The following is a 23,922-nucleotide window of genomic DNA, read 5'->3' as shown; positions in this document are numbered from 1 at the left end:
GGTGCAGCTTCGATAGACAAGGCACCATATCGGTTGGCTCCTCCTGAGATACAGGAGTTGTCTACACAGCTACAGGAGCTGTTATACAAGGGATTCATTAGACCGAGCATTTCACCCTGGGGAGACCCGATTTTATTCGTGAAAAAGAAGGACGGGTTGCGTTGGATGTGCATGGATTATCGTGAGCTGAATAAGGTAACAGTGAAGAATCGTTACCCACTCCCGAGGATTGATGACCTCTTTGACCAGCTATAGGGAGCATCTTGGTTCTCCAAGATCAACGTGCGTTCAGGTTATCATCAGATGAGTGTCAGAGAGGAGGATATGCAGAAGACTGCTTTTCGGATGCGTTATGGTCACTATGAGTTCGTGGTGATGGCTTTCGGGCTCACCAATGCTCATGTCGCATTTATGGATCTCATGAACCACGTGTGCACACCAATGTTGGATCGGTCTATGATAGTTTTCATCGATGACATCGTGGTTTATCTCAAGATGCAGGAGCAGCATGAGGAGCATTTGCTGGAGGTTCTGGATACTTTGAGGAGGGAGAGCTTGTATGCTAAATTCTCCAAGTACGAGTTCTGGTTGCGCAAGGTACAGTTTCTTGGACACCTTGTCAACCAGAACGGGATTTTGGTTGACCCGACCAAGGTGGAGGCCGTGATGAGGTGGGAGGTTTCAAGGTCTCCATCTAAGATTCGAAGCTTTATAGGATTGACAAGATACTATTGGAGATTCATTTAGGACTTCTCCAAGATAACTGTGCCCCTGACCCGGTTGACGAGGAAAGTCGTGGTTTTTTGCTGGGGGCCTGAGCAGCAGACCGCATTTGAGAGATTGAGATAGGGATTGTGCAAGGCACCAATCTTAGCCCTGCCAGAGGGCATGGATGATTTTGTAGTATATTGCGATGCATCCATATAAGGTTTGGGCGCAATACTGATGCAGAAAGGGCATGTTATCGCTTACGCTTCGAAGCAGTTGAAGCCTCACGAGGCGAACTATCCGATGCATGATTTGGAGCTGGGGGCTGTTGTTTTTTCCCTTAAGATGTGGCATCATTACTCTATGGGGTTCGTTGTACCATTTACACAGACCACAAGAGCCCGAGGTATCTCGTAGACCAGCCAAATCTAAATATAAGGCAACATCGGTGGCTTGATGTGGTAAAGGATTATGATTGTGAGATCCTCTACCACCTGAGGAAGGCCAACATTGTGGCCAACGCTCTTAGCCGCAAGGTGGAACCGATAAGAGATATTTGTATGAGGATTACGATTGTGACTCCACTGTTGGAGCGGATTCGGGAAGCCCAACAGGAGGCCATGAAGGAGGAACATCGCAAGAGCGAGTGTATTGTGGGTCAGGTTTCTACATCGACTATGACAATTGTGGATTGTTGACTCTTCACCGGAGGGTGTGGGTCCCATATCATGGAGGTGTTTTTTCGTAACTTGGGAAGATCTTCACATAAACCAGGCTTCTTGCGGGCAGAGCTTCGACTCGGAAATAATGCTTCTCGGGATCTTCGGGAGTTTGGAACTTGCTTTAAGACTTGGGAATGATATCGGGGCTTCGAGATATAATTGGCACGCAAACCAAGGCGGAAACTAGAGAGAAATAAAGAAAAATGGCAAGAAAAATGGTTGATCTCGGTTTCTATTTATAGGGTGCTAGGTCTGGGATTACATTGGGCGTAACTCCAAGTACGCTGGGCATACTCAACGTCACTGCATGCGTCACTTAGTGGCACCCGAGTATTGGTCAGACAACTTGCACTCATCCGAGTACGCTGGACGTACTTAAATTACGCTCGGCGTAATTTAACTCCTCAAACTTCTAAATTGCGTAACGTTCGCATACAAGCTTCGTTTTTGACATTCTTTATATCCACGCGTAGGTCAGACGATACTCTACAACTTTCATTTAGACTCCATCAGATAATTGTGAATTTATTTTTATTATTTATTTTTAGTAGGCTAGGATAGAAAAACTTCGTTAGAAATTCATAACTTCTTCGTCTGACGTTCGTTTTCGTCACTCTTTTTGTCGTTGCACTACCATCGATGAGATCTTCGATTCTCGTTTATAAAGTTTCGGATAAAACTCGCTCGATCTCAATTCGAACTTTTGGGTTGTCTACTACTAAGCTAAAACTTCGAAATATCATAACTTCCTCATACGAAGTCAGATTTAGGCGTTCTTTTTATGCACACTCTCGGTTCAACATTATCTACGTCTTTCGTGTTGATCACTAAGGCTAAATATCACTCCTTCGTAAATTCACTATTTACATCACGTTGTGCCACACCGGTTTTGTCGCGAAACTTCTACAGGTCATAACTTCTTCGTTATAACTCGGATTTCAGCATTCTTTATATTTTCGGAAACCTCGTCTCAACCACTACATCTTCGTGCATCAATATCGGGTTTATATAAAATTTCATTTTTATGCTTATTTTTATTCTTGATTAAATCAAATCACATAATTAAGCAGATAAGTATGAAACACATAATTCGCAAATAATACATTCTTATTATTTCAAATGGTTTACAAAGGTTAACATAGATTATTACATTGCTAAAAATGGAAAGCCCAGAAACACGGGCGTTACAATTCTCCCCACCTTAGGATGATTGCATCCCCGGAATCACACATAAACAAACAAATGCGGATAGCAACTCATCATGCCACTCTCCGTCTCCCAGGTGAGATTTGGTCCATTCGCATGTTTCCAATGGACAAGCACTAACTCAACCATCTTACGCCGCAATTTCTTAGTCTTTCGGTCAACGATTGCTTCTGGTTCTTCGATCAATCTCTTATTTTCATCAATTCTTAACTCCGAAAGTGGAATCATATCGGAAACTTCTCCTGTGAACTTCCTTAAATAACATACATGAAATGTGTTATGAATCCCATTCAGTTCTTCTGGTAGTTCGAGCTTGTAAGCTTGGTTCCCTATTCTCTGAAGAACTATAAATGGTCCAATAAACCTTGGACTTAACTTTCCCCTTTTACCAAGCCTTATAAGTCCCTTCCACGGCGAGACTTTAAGTAAGACCGAATCCCCAAATTCAAAAGTTACCGATCGTCTTTTCTTGTCAGCGTATCTCTTTTGACGATACAAAGCAGCTAGCATTCTTTCCCTGATTATTTTATGCTTTTCGGCAGTCTGATGGACTATTCTGGTCCCATAAACTGCTTCTCCCCAGCCTCAAGCCAACAAGACGGCGTACGACACTTTTGTCCGTACAAAGCTTGATAAGGTTCCATCTTTATGCTCGAGTGGAAACTATTATTGTAGGAAAATTCTACCAATGGTAAATGTTCATCCCAGTTACCTTGGAACTCTAGGGTACATGCTCTTAGCATATCTTCAAGTGTTTGTATCATTCGTTCGCTCTGACCATCAGTCTGTGGATGGTAAGCTGTGATAATAATCGTTAGCGGAACACCGTGAAGCCTCACAATTTCCTTCACGTAAGAATTCGCAAGCTTCTCCATAGACCATTTCTCGTTGGGTGCTATGAAATGCACACTCTTAGTGAACCGATCAACGACCACCCAAATCATGTCGTGACCATTCTTTATCCTGGGCAGTTTAGTGAAAAAATCCATCGTGATGTCCTCCCAATTGCCCATAGGCACAGACAAAGGTTCTAAACTCTCGTATGGTTTATGATGCTGTGCTTTGACTCTCGCATAGGTCACACACTCCGCCACATACTTCGCAATGTTGAGCTTCATTGTCGGCCACCAGTAATAGGGTTTCAGGTCCCTATACATCTTTGTGCTACTGGGATGAATGGAGTACATGGTTTTGTGAGCTTCTTCCATCAGAAGATCTCTTATTCCTCCTGACTTAGGTACCCAAACCCGATCTTGGAATACCTTCAGTCCATGACCGTTTGTATCGAACACCAACGTTTTACCCAAACGTTCCTCTTTCCGGTCATGCGTTTTTAGAAGCTTTGCTTTGAGCTTTCTTTATACTTTTCAAAATATTCGAGACAACTTCTATTACCAACGCTCTTGGGCTTCTCTTTTCAAGATTGACTTTCCGACTGAGAGCATCAGCAACAACATTAGCTTTACCGCGATGGTAAAGTATCTCACAGTCATAGTCTTTAAGTAATTCTAGCCAGCGTCGTTGTCTCATGTTTAATTCTTTCTGATTAAAGAGATGTTGAAGAATCTTATGATCAGTGAACAATTTGCATTTTGTTTCATAGAGGTAATGCCTCCATATTTTTAGATTGAAAACTACCACTTCCAACTCCATATCGTGAGTCGGGTAGTTCTTTTCATGCTCTTTTAGCTATCGAGATGCATACGCGATCACCTAATCTCTTTGAGTCAAAACACAACCAAATCCAACCCCAGATGCATCGCTATAAATAGCGAAGTCTTCAACTCCATTGGGTAGAGATAGAATCGGTGCCTCACATAGCTTCTTCTTTAGCTACTCGAAAGCTTCTCTGTTCTTATCATTCCAAGCATAAATGACTCCTTTGTGGGTCAAAGCTGTTAATGGACTAGCAATCGAAGAAAAGCCCTGGATAAACCTTCGATAATATCCGACTAATCCTAAAAAACTTCGGATCTCCGTGGGATTCATCGGTTGCTCCCACTTTGTCACAGCTTCAATCTTTTCCGGATCAACCATTATACCTTCTTGGTTGACCACGTGACCCAAGAATTGGACTTCTCTAATCCAAAAATCGCATTTGGAGAACTTAGCATACAACTTCTCCTTTTTTAAGACTTCCAACACTTCTCGCAACTGTCTACCATGCTCTTCTTGGCCATTTGAATAAACCAAAAGGTCATTAATGAATACTATCATGGATTTATCAAGGAATGGATTACACACTCTATTAATCAAATCCATGAATGTTGTTGGAGCATTAGTTAGTCCAACCGACATAACCAAAAACTCGTAGTATCCATATCAAGTTCTGAATGCAGTTTTCTCGATATCCTACTCTTTTACTTTTAGCTGATGATATCCTGACCTCAGGTTGATCTTTGAAAAATAACTTGAGCCTTGTAGTTGATCGAACAGATCATTAGTCCTCTACAACGGATATCTATTATTTATTGTTTCCTTGTTCAACTCTCTGTAATCGATGCACATTCTCATGCTCCTGTCCTTCTTCATTACAATAACACCAGAGCTCCCCAGGGAGATGAACTAGGTCTAACGAATCCTTTGTCCAATAACTCCTGAAGTTGCATCATGAGCTCCTTCATCTCCGTCGGTGCTAATCGATAAGGTGCTTTTGCTATTAGCATGGTTCCTGGTAACAAGTCTATTATGAACTCCACTTGTCTATAACGTGGTAATCCAGGACGATCTTTGGGAAATACTTCTAGATAATCACACACCACTGGAATACTCTGCGTCACCTTATTTTCCTTCTTAGCATCGATCATGAATGCTAAATATGATGTACATCCTTTGGTCAAACACTTTCTGGCTTTCATTAGGGAAATGATTCCAGAATTTACTCGACGTTTTTCCCCGTACACCATAAATGACTCTTTCCCTGGTGGGTTTACTTTTACTATCTTCTTCTTCCGTAAAATCTCGGCATCATTGGCGCTAAGCCAATCCATTCCCAACATGATGTCGAAACCATTTAGTTCTATAGGCAATAATTCCTCGTGGAACTTATTCCCATTAAGGTCAATGAAGATATTTTTCATGCGGTGGCTAACAGGTACAAACATCCCACTAGCGACTTTGACTAATAAACATTATCTAGTCTATCAACAAGAAAAGCTAGTTTTCTACCAAACTCATGCGAAATAAAGGAGTAGTTGGCTCCAGAATCAAACAAAATTTGAGCAGGTAAATTGTTTACAAGAAAGGTACCTGAAGTGACATCAGCTTCATCTTTCGCAGCTTCTAGTGTCATCTGGAAGGCTCTCACTTTCAGCTTTGGGGGAATATTGGGTTTTGTTGCCTCCTTCTTTCTCGAACAGTCTTTTAAAATGTGCCCCTCTTCATTACACCCAAAGCACACTATTTTGTTGGACGGATACTCATTGGCATAATTCCCCATCTTTACACACTTATAGCAGGTCACATCCTCACTACATTTCCCAAAGTGATTTTTCTTGCACTTCTCACACCATTTTGATTCGCCGCCTTTTCCTCCTCCAAACTTTTTCGAATCAGACTTCGGAAATTTGTTTTTGTTGCTAGAACCTGAAGTTCCCTCAAACTTTCTCTTTTCACCAACTTCAACTTTGCTGGTGGTTCTTCCCTTGATCATGTCCTCAACAGGCTTGGCAGCCCAAATGGCTGCCTCCAGAGTAGGTGCCTGACATACTGGCACAACGTACTCCCATGGGAGTCCCTTTGCGTACCTATCAACTTTTTTCAGCTTGTCTGGGACGATGCGCAAAGCAAACTCCATCTTGTCAGTAAAGGCGTTTGTATAATCATCAACTGACATGTTGCCCTTTGTCAATGTCAGAAACTTGTTATCCAACTCTAATAGATTCTGGGCCGAGTAGAACTTGCGCTTGAACTACACCAAGAACTCTACCCATGTCAATTGCAGTGGTTCATTAGGGCTTAAGGTCTTCCCCAGAGTGTTCCACCAACGAACGACTCCACTCCTGAACTGACGTACAACGAATGTAGCCTGCAACTTGCCTCTGCAGCCACAAGTCATGAAGGCTAACTCCATTTCGGAGATCCAATCCATCACTCCGATCGGGTCCTCCTTTCCAGTGAAGGTTGATGGTTGGCAAGTCAAAAAGTCCTTGTACTTGCATCCCAATCCATTATGTCCTCCATCATGGTTGTTTTGTTGAACTATCGGTGGGTTGTCTTGACCAATTATCCCACTAAAGTTCTCTCCTTCAGACAGCCTTCGTTTAATTACGGTTGTTCAACAAGCATAGAAAGTTCTTCACGATTTTGCTGAAGCAAACGTCTAGTTTCATCCATTTGACGAGCCAACATCATCTGAATCATCAATTGTACCCCAACCATTATTATTGGCTCAGGTGCTGCTGCTACTATAGGTACTCGCTCAATCACTGGTGGTTGATTCCTGTTTTCATCTGCATTTCCAAAGCCACTTCTGGTTCTTACCATTTTTGATCTACACACCAAATAAGGTGAATTTAGATCCTCATTTATGATAGATATTCAAATCATCCTTATTACTCTGAAATGCTTACATGCTAGTTCTAATATCGTATACATACGCTTAGAATCCTAAACACATAAGTTTTCCAGATCCGGTTGGCAACAAACCATAGATCCGAACAAATAATATCATATAAGGCAAACATATAACATTTAGCACATAAAAGCATTTTAGGCAATTTTCCTAAAATAAACTAGTGCTCATGTCTAAAATATAACAGACACACATCTCAAAATTCCACTTAGCATTCTAAGTTTAAGTCTAGAAATCCTACAAATTCCTAGTTCGCTTAAACTAACGCTCTGATACTAACCGTGACATCCCTAAAATCACGGCCAGAAAAGACCTGTTTAATTTATGCTTTTAAAATAATTTTAGAGTAATCCTTTGATTAAAACAATTGCAGAATTTGTTCCCAAAATGAAATATGATAAAAATAAGATTTACCAAAGCATTTCTTAAAGAAATGTATTTTTCATTACATTACAATACTTGGGATGTCATGTTCCGATAAACAGACCAAAAGCATAAACATTTCAATACAGACCTTACAATAGTTATTTACAACAACAGGTCTATAATCCAAAATATCCTGACAAATCTTCCAACTTATGCTCTGGCGCCACTACCTGTAATACAAAGAAAACTGAGTGGGTCAGGCTTGGGATCCTAGTGAGCATATAGGATTTTCAACCCACAATAAATAATTAAATTAATTTCATCAACCAACAAAACCCAATTACCTATTCCCGTTATCCTCACTTTACGTCCCTAAACACTTTTCTTAAGGGACCTAATCTAAGAATATTTCATCGGGCAACAACACAAGCTTTGGGGGTTTCCCAGCAATATATGGCAAATAAGGCAACCATGAGGGGGATGGAGTACAACGAATGAACACCCAAGTTCATTAACACCTATAGGTGGTGAGCCTGCTAGCGTTCCACAGGACTGTCTAGAAAATTCCATTGTCGTCATCTAAACTCCGCTAGATGACTGAATCAAAAACAGCAACATCGAGGCCTCTCTTCATTTTAACACACGTCAACTATCTACCCATGCTTTACCCAACACTTTTGTAGATAAAAATACGGTTTAAAAATTGTATAAAACATTTATTCAACACTTATTTCAAATAAGCAAATAATGTACAAACACATAACACGTATTTCAAAGCAAATACTTCATGTTTATGTGTTAGAAGAAAGTAACCACACACTCGCATGTATAAACAATAATATATATACACATAGCATGTATTTTATAAAATACTTCATATCTATGTGTAAGATAAAAGTGACTATACACTCACTTGATCAGAAAATGATCGGACAACACTACAGCTTGCAGAAGTAATGTTTCTTCCTAACATGGGAAGATCTTCACATAAACCAGGCTTCTTGCGGATAGAGCTTCGGCTCGGAAATAACGCTTCTTGGGATCTTCAGGACTTTGGAACTTGCTTCGGGACTCGAAAATGATACCGGGGCTTCGGGATATAATTGGCATGCAAACCAAGGCGAAAACTAGAGAGAAAGGAAGAAAAATGGAAAGGAAAATGGCTAATCTCGGTTTCTATTTATAGGGTGCTGGGTCTAGGATTACATTGGGCGTAACTCCAAGTACGCAAGGCGTACTCAGCACGTTGGGCGTACCAAGCCTTACGTTGGACGTACTCAACGTCACTGCATGCGTCACTTAACGGCACTCGAGTATTGGTCAGGCAACTTGCACTCATCCGAGTACGCTGGGCGTACTCAAATTACGCTCGGCGTAATTTGACTCCTCAAACTTCTAAATGGCGTAACTTTGTCATACAAGCTCCGTTTTCGACGTTCTTTATATCCACACGTAGGTCAGACCATACTCTACAACTTTCATTTAGACTCTGTCGGCTAGTTTTGACATTATTTTTATTATTTATTTTTAGTAGGCCGGGACAGAAAAACTTCGTTAGAAAGTCATAACTTCTTCGTCTGACGTCCGTTTTTGTCCCTCTTTCCGTCGTTGCACTACTATTGACGAGATCTTCGATTCTCGTTTAGAAAGTTTCAGCTAAAACTCGCTCGATCTCAATTCAAACTTTTGGGCTGTCTACTGCTAAGCTGAATCTTTGAAAAATCATAACTTCCTCATACGAAGTCAGATTTAGGCATTCTTTTTATGCACGCTCTCGGTTCAACATTATCTACGTCTTTTGTGTTGATCACTAAGGCTAAATATGGCACAACTAGGAATTTGGATGCCTGTAACAACAATGACAACCTTTATGAAACAAAAATGTGAAAACATGTATGATGTTTATTCAATAACAACGAATTTTCCATCAAACGCTCTATGCAAGCACTTCAAATAGTCAACAAAGAATTGGATAACCCTAGAAATCCTTGTTTAAGTCCATTTTGGACTACGGTTTTCCTATTGGGCCTATTGGACCAAAAAAATTCTAATTTGATTATTTTGGGTTTAGAACTCTTAAATGGGATCTAATTGAACCCATATACATGAAACTTAATATTTTGGGACTTATAAGCCTAAAATGAACTAGTTTATCTTCAATGGGGGAAAATACAAGAAAAATGTGTAGATCTATGTGTATGTGTGTGCTATGTATGATTTTATGCATATATGTGTGATCGTATGTTTTTATGTGGTAAATATGCAACAAAAAGGGTAGAAATCTCAAGATCTATGCTATAAGAAGAAAATCAAACATGATCCAAGTTATATTACACTAAAAGTCAAAATATTAATCTCTAAGATTATTATAAACATTGCAACATAAAACTCATTTTTTGGGCTTAAATTGTCAAATAAACAAAAGTTGGGTGAAAAGTTGCTATTCACGGTTTTCTTGAGGGTCAAAAGAGTCAAAACAGTTAAAATAAATGTTTTTGTGACAATAATGCTCTTCAAAGGACTTGAAATGTAAATAATAGCTCAATGGGCCAATTTTTGGGCTTTTCGGCCCATTAAGCCCAAGGTTGCGAAAAATCCGATTTTCAAAGCGCTAAAATGATTTTCTTTACCAAAAAGGATAAAAAATGTAAAGTTTTTGGATTTTGGGTCAAAATTGTAAAAGTTGCAAAAACTTTGGACTTTAGCCGTAAAATACTTTTCTGGAAGGGTTGAGACTGATAAAAGTAAATTTTGAGCTAAAACCACCACTTAAACAAAGTCTATGGGTAAAAAATGACAAGAAAATGGTTTTAGGGCCTAAACTGTCTTTTTATATATATGAGGGGCTAAAACTATCATTTTTATCCAAGAAGGGATGAAATGGTCAAACCAATATTTTGAGTCAATTGTTTTATTATTAAGATACTTGGGTCAAAGATACCAAACCACAACTTATGAAAAATGGCAAGATGAATATACATAAATTTCGAATATCGGTCTCGTATCGATACAAATTGAACAATTGTTCAATTAAACATTCCGACAACTATACTATACCCAAAACTAGTAAACAATAAATTCCTTAGGCTTGAAAGTTTCAAACACGCTTATTGGGCCTTTGTGACCCATTAACATGATTTTTGGGCCCAAGGGGTAATTATAAATGTTATTGGGCCTTCTATGACCCGATTTCATATTGATGGGACCCTCAATGGCTTCTAAGTGCTATTGGGCCTTAGTGGCCCATTAGCATTGCTAGTAAGGTCCAAGTAATCAAATACGAAATGGGCCAACATGTCCTACGTATACCCAACAGCCTAAAATAACTCATGAAGGTAGCAGGGCCTTGTATTCCCTCTTCTTCTCGTTTGTTAGGCTTATGTGTAATCAAAGTACACAAATACAGGTCGATAAACAATAGTAATCAAAGTCAATTTGGGATTTAGTGAGTAACAACGGGTGGCACCAGTGTGTGCCGGTCATAGTCTTTAATTATAATCAAAGTCTCCTGGAGGGAGAGCGAGAGTTTGTGTATAGATCTATACGGGGGTGACTCCCCCACACCTCAGTTGTTCGCTACAGTTAGACTCGGCCAATCTAGGGTGATAAAATCTTAAGATCAATTCCGGTTTTCACCAGAGTGCCAAGATAGACGAACTAGTCATTATCATGCATGGTTATAACGACTCACATAAATAAATCCAATGTAAACCAAGTAAACAAGGTAATTTAAAGTCATTCACGTGATGAGTAATCATTCAAACCGTTATATGATATGTTTTATTTTTGAAAACATCGGGTTTTCCGGGAAAGTTCAACATTTTCACTTGTACGTTAATACAAAGTTTTTTTTTCTTCAATTATACATGTTTTGAAATCATCATGCATATCTTTACGGATCTTCACACCTTTTTATAAACAATGGTCTTTTCAGAAAATATCGGATTTTCTGGTTTGTTTTCGTTCAAACTACACAAAATATTTTCATACCAAACATGCTTTTGAACTCACCAACATACCATATGTTGACCATTTTTTTCAAAATAACTTGTATTCTCAGGTAGCAGGTAGGCTGGGGAATAAGTGCCAAGTATATCAATGTGTTTTTTCTTTTAAAACTATCAAACAATTTATGTATGGAATTGTAATGTTAAAACAATGTACTTGATGTGAACAATGTCAGTTGTAATATATTGATGCATGGTGATGTTTATATTATGATTCATGTATATTCATTGTGATGATATTCAATTTAAGTCACGCGAGCCCTCGGACGTTTCCGCCGTCTGGTTCGGGGGTGTGACAAAATATCACTCCTTCGTAAGTTCACTATTTACGTCACGCGTGCCACACCAGTTTTGTCGCGAAACTTCGACAGGTTATAACTTCTTCGTTATAACTCGGATTTCAGCATTCTTTATATTTTCGGAAACCTCGTCTCAACCACTACATCTTCGTGCATCGATATCGAGTTTATATAACATTTCATTTTTACGCTTATTTTTATTGTTGATTAAATCAAATCACATAATTAAGCAGATAAGTATAAAACACATAATTTACAAATAATATATTCTTATTATTTCAAATGGGTTACAAAGGTTAATCTAGGATATTACATTGCTAAAAATGGCAAGCCTAGAAACATGGGCATTACAGACTGTAGGTCGGTGGGGCGTTCCAGTCAAGCTGAAAGCTCTGTATGCATGTTGTTTGTTCGTAGAGGTTATCTATTTGTGTGGTGGTACTTTGGGGGAACTCACTAAACTATTCCCTTACAGTTTTGGTTTATGGTTTCAGGTACTTTAGAGAACAGTACCAAGGTGAAGGCGTGACCATACACATCCTGATTTTATGTCATTGATCTTGGGCGACACTGATTTTTAAATAATGTTTTTGTAAACAATTTTATTAGAAAATGCATCGTTTTTGAAAAGTTTTAAATGGTTGAAATTTTTGGGATGTTACATATTTGCTTCTCAGTTTTCTTATGATGATTTCTTCTTTCCTCTTCTTAACCAATGATGACACTCACATGATTTATGTTCATATGTTTTTTACTAATTTCAGATCTGACTAAGTCCAAATCAAAGTAGAAGATTTATAAAATGTCGTATAAGTTCTAAAATAAGCATTTTCCTAAAAATAACAAATTTTCTTCTGATAATAAAAGATTCTCATATTTAGATTTTCTCTCATAAAATAATTTTGATTAAACAACTTTTATCCTTCTTAATTTTAAACTTAAATAATTGATAATTTTATGTTACGATTTTGAAACGTCCCAAAACCAATGATAAAAATTTTTATTTCCAAAATTATCAATTCCATGCATCATAAGTTCAAAAATGACCATGGTACAAAATATCCATAACATTAGGGTAAGAAAGATCATAATTGTGGAAACATGATGCAAGAAATGCTATGTCATCATGTTGGACCCTTCCCTTTCGAACCAGGAGTTCCTAGAACTATAAACATAACTGCAAGCATAAAGTTTAGTGAGCTTTCCCAAAAACACCACATACAATACAAACATCAACAAATATAATAGCATGAGGCTGTGTCAGCCCGTATCAACACCGAGTCCGTATCAACCTTGAGTCTAATAGGACTCCGAGACCGGATTGGCTTCATGCATATACCATTCAATCATAACCCAAAATGTCACATAAACACACATCCTACATATACAATTCAGTGGGCCGACATTGGTGCCTCCGACCCATTAGTGTGTTAAGAAGATTAACCTCAATCGGTACTCGGATAAAACTCACACTTATGCTGCTTCTACAAAGCTATTTTCACTAATATATCCAAATATAATCTTAATTAGCATCTAATGTGAAATTCCATCATTAAGGGTCCTTAGTACACTCTCATTGGGGTAAATGACCATTTTAGCCCTTCATGGCTAGGACCCACCCCAAAGTCAAACTAGATCACAGATTCAACCCATAAAGTCAAAGCTACCAGACAAATATACTAACATCGAGTCTCATGTCATGACCAACCCTTAGACACGTCGTGAGAGTCGACTATGTCCGATTCCAACAACTCGATCCCAAATCAGTCAACTCAGTCACAAATTTCCTATTGGACTGAGCTCACCACGTGAGAATCAAAGTAATGTCATGTCGTGAGTTCATAAACTCAGCGATTTACGGGCTTAATCGTTGTTACGTCGTAAGACCTTATGTCTCACGTCTTAAGGGGAGCCTGAAGATCCATGAAAATGTTTACTTTATGGTCATGTATGCACCATGCATGTCCCACTCCATTCTAGGTCAAAAAGTGAAAAAAATATGCACCAAACTCTCATGCATGACTCTTATACTTCACCAACTTCCAGATTTGGACAATATGATGATCAAGGAACCCTTAGAATTCATAAAGTTGCTAACTTTATGGTTTTACTTCACTTAATCATGCTTAAACATGAAGAAAAAATGGACAAAACCCTAGATCTATCCATAATATGCAATAAAGTTTGAACCTTTGGTACTTACAAAGGTCCAACAACAAGAAAAGATGATGATGATGATGATGCTACTTTGCCCACTCCACCGCTAGAACACTTCTTTTTCTCTTCTGCACTCCTTATTCAAGCTAGAAAATACACCAAAAATGGCTAAGGACCTCAAGGATGATTGTGATTAGGGTTTCTGGAGGCTTAGAGAGTGAAGGAGGCTGAGGGTGGACAACCCTAGCCTCTCATTCCATTAAATACCGAAAAATTAGGATTTTGGTCATCAGACCGCTCTCACATCGTGAGAAACAATGGCTCACTTTGTGAGACTCAAGGAATACGGGTCAACAAGTCAACCCTGGCTCACGACGTGAGAAACATTGCACACGTCGTGACTTCTTCCAAAAGCTAGAAAAAGATTCTCGAAATCATTTACCTCAACAATCTGAATATTACAGATTTTCATCCGTTACTATATTTTAAAATTATGTTTTTGGTCCCTTACATAATTGTTATTATAATTTTCAGTTTTATTAATATTGCCTTTTTATTTAAACGTTAATTAATATGTTCAAGATACACTTTGTATAGGTTTCCTCCATAATCGTTTTAGTTAAAAACCTTATTTTATATTTTTATGATTCAGGAGCTCTCAGCCACATTCACAACCTGTGGAATGAAGAAATACTTGTTATCATACTAAATGACTAGATGATACTAATGTCACTAATATATTTGTCCAACAATTTATCACACAACCAATATTGGGAAAAAAGTAGCAAAATGTATTACTTGAAACTCAAATGTTACTAATGAATTCTCATCTCCAGCTTTATCTATTTTGAATTTCAACTGCTTACGTTAGTCGTTATTTCCATTGGCTACTTACATTAGTCCTTTAGCTTTCTAGGCGTTGACACTTCATCTCCAAAAGCCAAATACTTGCACCAAACATACCTAGTCAATATATTTACACACATGCGCTATATTAGTTAGGATTGTACATTGAACAACACATTTCAAACACCCTCCCCTAATCCCAACAATAGATGATGTTAGCAAAATTTATCTTTTTCGGAAGAAAGTTACGTTGACTAGAATCCAATGTTTTTGTGAAGATATATATCGTATGAAGTAGGAAGTCCACAATATCAACAACTTTTCTCATACAAAATGAATGTACAATTTATATGCTTCGTTTCTTTCATGAAAGCAAGGTTGAAAGCTAAAAAATCATTTATTATCACAATACGCATTAAATGTCCAATTTATATGCTTCCTCCTTTCATGAAAGCAAGGTTGAAAGCTAAAAATCTTTTATTATCACAATACACATTAAGACGCCTTAAAATTTTTACACTCAAGTCAAACAACAACTAAAACACTTAAACCACTTCATAAGTGAAAAATGCAAGTCATTTATATTCATATGTAGTCGATAATCTAGAGACTGTTGATTATTCTTAGATATGGGACATCATAAATAATATTAGAATAATAATTTGAGATATTAGGATTGTGCCAATGGGCGGGGCAGCTTGGGCGAAGGCTTGAGGCCTATAAAAGTTTAAGGCCTCATTTCTATATAGCTTATTATGTCTGTATAGAAATAAAAACATTGATATATCTTGTATAGCGGGTAAACGGAAAAGGAACGAAAATGGAGCCAAAACAAAATTAGGAGAGAATACTAAAAGGCATGCGATTCTTTTAGAATAATCATCAAATTGGGTTTCTCAGTACCATCGATCATAGAACTCTATGAATCAATTTTGATTTTTTTAACGTTAACACAAAAATCGATTCATAATAAACTGATTATGATTTAATTATGCAACTTTTTGATTTTCGATTTCAATTTCTGTTTTCTGAATTTTGATATCATTATTTCTTAACATTGATCCTGATAATCAAATTCCGTGCATCCTTAAAAAACCAATCTTTTATTCATGTTAATTTGATTTCAGATAGTCTCACCAATTTTAATTTTTAATTCGTATTAATCTGATTTGTGTTAGTCTGATTTTTGATAAATGTTAATATGAATCGTGTAAATTGTAATATTTCATTATTATTCTTCACATCGTCGATGTTAGTTTTGTGATAAAAAGTTAGTTTGTGCTTTCTTTTTTATTTTCTGTAATTAACTTGAAATATCAACATCACAAGTTTTAAAATCCTTTTTGTTTGAGCCTATAAAACGATTCAAAATCATGATCCTTGTTGTTAGAAAACAATTCGACGTTACAAGTTCACAATTAGGTATTTTCGTTTTGTTACTTGCTTTTATCTTGTTGGTGTTGTTTCATAAGTTTAAAATAATAACATTAGGTAGAGAGAAAAGAAAAAAAAACAAAAAAACAAATAATTAATACTATTACAAAAACAATGTGAGGATAAATTTATACCAAGGTTTTCATTTTTTTAATAAGGAAAAAAAAAACCCGCCCTCACTTATTATTTTATCACTGTAAGGGCCTTATTTATTTATTTATTTTTTAAATTTGTTCGGGTACTCAAATCGGTTTGAACCACTCCTAAATAGAGTGGTCAGCTCATAAATGTGTAACTAGGTTACAAAAATGTAGGAAATCCAAGTAATGAGTTTATATATGAGAAATTAAATATCTTTCTACTTTTTGTTCCTATATATCCTTCTATCAAATGAAATAGTAACATGTGTAACATTTAATGCTAATTTCTTCGTATATAGGTAATTAATTGTTTGACAATATTTCTTCGTATATACTAACAGTGCGTCTTAGTTTTTATTTATATTAACAATATACTATTAACATTTTACATAAGATAAAAATGATATATTTAAGATTTTATCAATGGACAATGGTTTTTCTGTTTAATTGTGTTGCATGTTTGGTGGTTAGAAGGCAAGTAGTTGTGGTAATAATGAATACGTGCAATGCAAATGGTCAGATTTCTGATTCAATTTCTGAAACACTGAAACTGTCTTTCAAAACTGAAAACTCCACTGCAAAATACACTAAAAGTTTCTATTTTGGGCCCAGCTCCTTTTCTTCCAAATACGTGACAAGTGTGATTAATGCCTAATAACTTACAACTCGATTTATGTTAATTTCAAACTCATATGTGTTCAATAAATAAATGTAGATTATATTTAAAATAAAATATTAGCCTGACCACTATGGCTAATGTTTTGCCACAAATAAATTTTCATAAATTTCGTAGTTCGATAATTTTATAATTACAAAAGACGATATCGTCTTGTGTCTTTCTTTAGGTTTCACAATCTATCACTATAAAAAAAAACCAATGTAAAATAGACTCCATTAGAAAATTGTGGACCCTTCTAGGCTTTTATGAAACACTGAAATTTTTTGAGATTTTTTTTCTAACTATTATTTTGTTATATTGTGGATTAGGTTTGCCAATTGTCATTTAAAAAAAAAAAGTTGTGTGGATGTAATATTCACGACGTTATTCAACATTCAAAGAAAATTTTCTTGCTTAAAATGTTCATAGTTTTTATATCGAAGGATCGCGACAAAAATTCAATAAAGTTACTTATCTGGTGATAAATTATGGTTTAAATTTACCTAATTGATATAAATCTTTATAGGTTGTTTCATTTGGTGACAACAACGTTAGGATTAGAAGATAATAACATTTGTTTATCTTTCTAACATCTTAACATGGAACATATAATTAATGATAGTGTTATCCAACACTTTCAAGATATTGTTTGCAATGTATATTCAAATATTGTATATTTGTATCTAGTAAATGCATGGTGTTCATGTACACATATCCGCTACATGGAATCAAACAACCATTGGTGTAACCAATCGAGTGGAAGAGGGTATGATGGATACCGGCCTAGTGGAAGAGGGGCACGTACAGGAAACAAAAATCAATTAGATATTTAATCTCTCGTATGATGTCTAGGATGTTGTATATGAAAAATAAGCAATAAGTATTCAATATGTTTCTATAGAGAATCATATTATGTTGTGATGACCACGTTGCTACACATGGTGATGACAATGTTGCTATCTGCGGGGATACTGTTTCCAAGCTATATTCTCACTGGGAGTCATTAGAATACTATTTTGGGGATACTCGATCTTCAAAAAGATAAGTCTAATGATGGTTGGTTGGAGGATGAAGAATGAGGTAAAGAAAAAAACATCTTTATGGAGCATAGCAACATGCCTCCTCTAGTGCCATGTAAATATATACCTGATTTATACACTCGCACCATTACATAGTTAAAAGTAAAAAACATCTATAGTCAACATACACATATTTAAACACACACCGACAATCATGTTGGGTTCTTGTTTGTCACAACCTCACAATTACTTGCATGCTAATATTCTTTTTAATACCATATGAAGGTGAACGTTTGCATAATAATACTTGAAAATTGTTGTAGTTGCAATCATTTCATAACTGCACATTGTTGTTCTCTGGATGATGATTCAATTACCAATATAAGGACTAAAACAATAAAGATCCTCAAAGATGAAGAGAATGAATCGAAAACTTATGTCGATATAGATAACTCTTATTCTTTTCTCACATAGATATATGATCACATTATTTAATCAAGGAAGATTTACAGAAGATAAACCCTAGCATAACTTCTATAATAAGTCTAACTAATCAAAACACAATCCCTACAAACCATGGAGTTTTCCTATAGATAATGACACCGGTCCTTATCTAATATAGTGTTGATCCCAATCACTTAGATATCATGATTGTGATAAGAATTGTTATCGAGAATCAGAATGCAATCATGATTGTATGAATGTAAAGTATGAACACAACAAGTAAATATTAATCAGATCTTATATTGATGAATAACTGATTACAATAAGTAGAGAGAAAAATGTGAATGATTAATGAATCACTCGTGTATCTCGTTACTCTACTTCTAACCTCAGTCCCTATTTATAGTAAACCAGAATGTACAAAAAATATACTAAGTCATGAACTATAAGCTTCGCACAAAAGAAGACTTAGTAAAATAATTAACATGCGAAAACAAAAGAAACAAACATTTCGACTTTTACAACTTCTAGTCTTTACAATCTCCCCCTTTGTAAACAGTCGAACCTATTCAGTTTGTGAGATGTTGAATAGTTGAGTTCATTGTTCTTCTGATTTCTGAATACCAAGTAATTATCTTTTTGAGCTCCTTCATGTCCCCTTCATTATTCTTCGAGCAATTATTCATACGAACTATCAAATTCGTATATTGCGAAGTTGTATATCTTTCAATTTCAGAGACTTTGAACAAAAACTTCTTTGGCTTCCCCTTCGTATGTTTTCCAGCAAAAACCATGCCAAAAGGTTTAAGGCATATCTCTCCATCTAAATATTTCTTCAATTCTGATTGAGACAGAGTAGACTCCCATGGAACCGTCACTTGTTTTCCACGAACTGATGCAAGTTCTTCATTTGTTAACGCCAAGCTATCATAGTAGTTATCTATGAATTTCTTGATATGTGCGAAACAAAACTTGAACACATTTGTATCATATCCGTTGAATTTATTTTCTTCCATTTCCTTCAAGATCCGAGCCACTTGAATAAGATCATTCAAATTCATCAATGGAAAGTCAGCTATAGTAAAATCCATAGGCTTGTTATCTGCTCGAACAACAAAGTATCAAAAATTTTGAAGCATGTTCTCGAACAGTTCATCCTTCTTGATAGTAAGCACCTTCTTGATTTTCATCAAAGACCACACCTCATCTTGATCCTTCGCAAGTACAACATGAAATCTTATTTTCATTGAAATATATTCATCAACATTCTTGAATTTTTCACTGATCTTGTACTGCATTGTCACGAACATCATCTCATTAATTGGAAAGTCGAGTTAGCATCTGTCTGAATTTGCAACAACATAACTTCTTCTGGGCTTTTTCTCAAATTCATACAGATGATTTCCCACAACTTTAGATTCGATACTTTCATATGAGTATAACTTCGCAGGATCACCCTTGTTCATTGTTGGTGGGTCATTTGCTATTTGCCTCATGATGCTCTGTACTTGTCTTAATTTCTCCATTTCAGCTTCTGCCTCGGCTTTCTTTTCTTCTTTTGATTTTTCAATAAGCACCTCTTTGCCTTTTCCAGCAGCCACTGCTTGAGATTTCGCACTCGAACTTCCTCCTTCAGATGAACCAATGACAATTCCCTTGAGAATTGGCTTTGTTGTTACTATTGTTGAAGGAATTGTTTTCATGAGAATTGGAAAAGTTGTTTTGAGTTGAGTAGAATGAATCTTCCCAACAATCTTCGCATCTTAACCTTTACTTCCTTTTATTTCTCCCCTTGCACCCCTGTGAAAGCAGGTGGGGCATTCTTTGGCAATAGAGAAGTAAAGTTGGTAATTGGGGCCCACGCCTTTTGAATAGCTTGCTCCAGAGTATTAACTTTGAAGGTTAAAAATTCCGGAGTAAGAATCGTTTGTTGAGAAGTCTACAAAACACAACTTTTTAATTCAGTAGCCAACTGAATTAATTTTGAAAACTGCTCTTTATTCTCTTGATGTTTGGCTTCGATCATTTGAGCAGACGATTGATAATCAGTGGCAAGCTTAGTCACTGCTTCAGGAATAATATCAACACGTTTATGGACCTTTGAATTTTGCGAATGAAGGTCTTGAATCTCCTTTGCAACTTCAGCCTTTAACTCCTCAATTTTGAAGTTAACATCTTCCCTGACCTTCTTTACATCTTGTACAAAAACAACATGATGTTCTTTTGTAACAATTTTTAAATCCTTGATAAGACCATCAAAAGATTTGCCTTGAGCTTGAATTTGAAGCTCATTATTTTTATCAGAGTCATTAACTTTCGCAATGATACGCTTCTCTGCAGCTTTTATCATAGATTCAACCTCCAAGCCCGAGATAGATGACTTTGTACTAGCATCTGCTTGTGATTGAATAATGACATTCAACTTGCAATTCAGTATTTTAAACTGCTTACCTGACATAAGCATATGATCATGTATTTACTCCTCTTCTGAATCAAAATGTATGGCTTCAAACATTCCTGCAAAACCACCTCCTTCTGTTTCTTCATCAGACTGAGCTTGCGAAGGTATAGGTTGTGGTGCTTCAGGTGATTGAGATGGAAATAATGTAGTAAAAGGATGTTTCAAAGGATGATTAAATATTGATGATGTGGTTGTTTGTGTATTTGGAAGAGGAAATGGTGGTAATGAAGTAGATAAGAAAATTGGCTCTGTAAGTTCAATATTTGAGATAGGTGTCTCCGTATTAGATACGTTTACAACCTTATCATAAATAATCTCTTCCTCATGAACTGAAGTATGTGTAACAACTTCAAGTGGTGTGGATGTGGTAGTGGAAATTTGCGAAATGATTGGAAGAGTAACAATTACCGTTGTGGAAACAGGTGGAGTTTCGGGAACCACTTCATCATCCGATGATTCATTTTGAATAACCAGCTTTCGTTTCTTGTAGAGCTTTTGTGTAATATGCTTCGCAACCACTGCAACTCTTCTTCTTTTTGAGCCAGGAGAAACAGGAGCTGGAACATCTCTAAAAATAGATCCCTTACTACTCACCTCAGTTTTGCGAATAGTAGGTGAAGTAATTGTCGTTTGTGATAATTTGCGAAGCTTCTTTAATACCCCTGATTTTGTGGGTATTGTTTCCTTCTTGCTTTTGGGAGAAGACTCATCTTTCTCAACTCCTTCATCCTTCGAAACTTTTGAAGATTCTTGTTTGTCTTTCTTTAGAGTTTGCTTCTTTTTCTTTGAAGACTCAGCAGTGACTTCAAGCAACACTCCAGTTCGCACATTATGATCAAACGTTTTCATGTACCGAACCAACACTTTGTGAGTAGGTGAAACTTTGCGAAGCATCACATCATGAATTCTTGAGACACTTGTAAAGATATTTTCATCATCTTCAACAACTTTTGGAAATTGGTACAAAGAAAATTCAGCAACTTCTCCGTCTTCAGGAACTTGAATTCCTTCTTTTGTGTATACTTTTTCCAAAATTAAACTCCAGTGCCTGGCACAAGAAATCTCCTTCTCAACGCTTGTATTTTCGAGACTTTTGTTGAACTCCTTCCACAGCTGAGTTCCATAATCAACACTTAAATCGTAATAAAGACCCATCACCATAGCATAAACCTCCATTCTTCCACTGTCTAACCCAACACTCCTCCCGGTTAAACACCTAAGAAAGATTCCAAATAAGAAGTTCCAGATGCATGGTAGGCTTGATTTTCTGAAATCACTTATCTTTTCAAGAGTAGGTTGATGACCCATCTCATTGAACATGAAGATAATCTGTGAATTTGTTGGCTTAAAGAACGGTGGGTTATTTGGAATGTTCAAGAAGTTGATGAACATGTTCTTGGTAAGACGAAGTGTCTTATTATTCACCAGATTGAAAGTTATAACATCAGTTGTATAGTTGTATGATGCAGTTGAGGCCGCCATTGACAACCAAGACATAGGAACAGAGAAAGAATTGAACATTGCAGTTGATAATTGTCACACCCCGGAAATCGAAGGCGGAAACATTTCCGGGGCGGACTCCACGTTGAGTATCAATTCCAATGCACATAGTAAGCAAAGTAAACAACCATTACATTACATATTAAAATTTACATTTGTTCAAAAGTAAAGTATTACAAGTGTTATACATATGTATATATGAACAAAAGTGAAGACGAGTCTTCTGTACGCTCCGTCTTCTCCAAAAGGGATTGTTGGGTACCTATCTAACACGGACATGAGAATACAAGCAGTTTGAAAATCAGCATAAAGTTGGTGAGTTCATAAGATGTTTGTTTTCAGAAAATGTTTATGTTTCCTTTAGTTTTCCGAAAAAGTTACAAATCCAAGAAAATCCCATATTTTCTTAAAAGTGATGTTTAGTTAACTGTTTACTTACGCGATTCTAGTTATGTATAATTATTATCCCAGGAAAATCCTATATTTTCCTAAAAGTAAAGTTTTAGTTAAAGACCACATTGTAAAGTTTTACTTATAAAACTATTTACTGAAAAATCATGGGATTACTATCCCGTACCAGTTATAAGATAGTTTGATATACACAAAACTATAGATAGACATAGATTTCTAAACCATGGGATTATCATTCCGTACTAGATATAGATTGAAAATCATTATCCTGTACTAGATATAAGATACAAAACCATGGGACTATCATCCCGTACTAAATATAGAATACAAAACCATGGGACTACCATCCCGTACTAGATATAAGATACTATAGATGGAAAGTAAATATGAAATTTAATCCGTGAATAAATTTATATTAATACGTATTGTGAGTCGGGTAACCATGCTGATACAACAAAGAGACCTCCTTGACGTTTATCAGACGTCGAAACTATATCCAAGAATTTGTCACCCCAGGCGTGCCCGCCTAACTGTAGCTAGCAGTTAAGGTGTGGGATTGTCAGTCCCGAATAGATCTATCCACAAATTCCACGCTCTCCCTTCAGGAGACTCTGGTTACACTTCTGGGGAGGATTTACTAATAAAGATGTCGAACCTCACTAGCTAGTATTATACTATTCACAGTGTTCTTGAACGTTATCAAACATACTAATCATTTAGAAACATAATACAATACAAACAGTTTAATACAATGAAATGATCTGGCAATATAATCTAAATTAAATAGAGATAAACTGAATCAGACATAGTTTATCTATTAACTTTATATAAGTCTATATTCGTTAAACATGAACTAAAGATCCCAAATTATTCCCATAATAATTTAATTGGTTTGATTGTTTCCTTTACTGAAATTCACGTAGTTATAGTTGAGAAAACATCCCTTATGCTTAACATAATACATAAGGGGT

This window comes from Lactuca saligna, chromosome 7 (assembly GCF_052625555.1).
Source record: "Lactuca saligna cultivar CGN05327 chromosome 7, ASM5262555v1, whole genome shotgun sequence".
Taxonomy (NCBI): Eukaryota; Viridiplantae; Streptophyta; class Magnoliopsida; order Asterales; family Asteraceae; genus Lactuca; species Lactuca saligna.
This window is presented reverse-complemented; position numbering follows the sequence as displayed.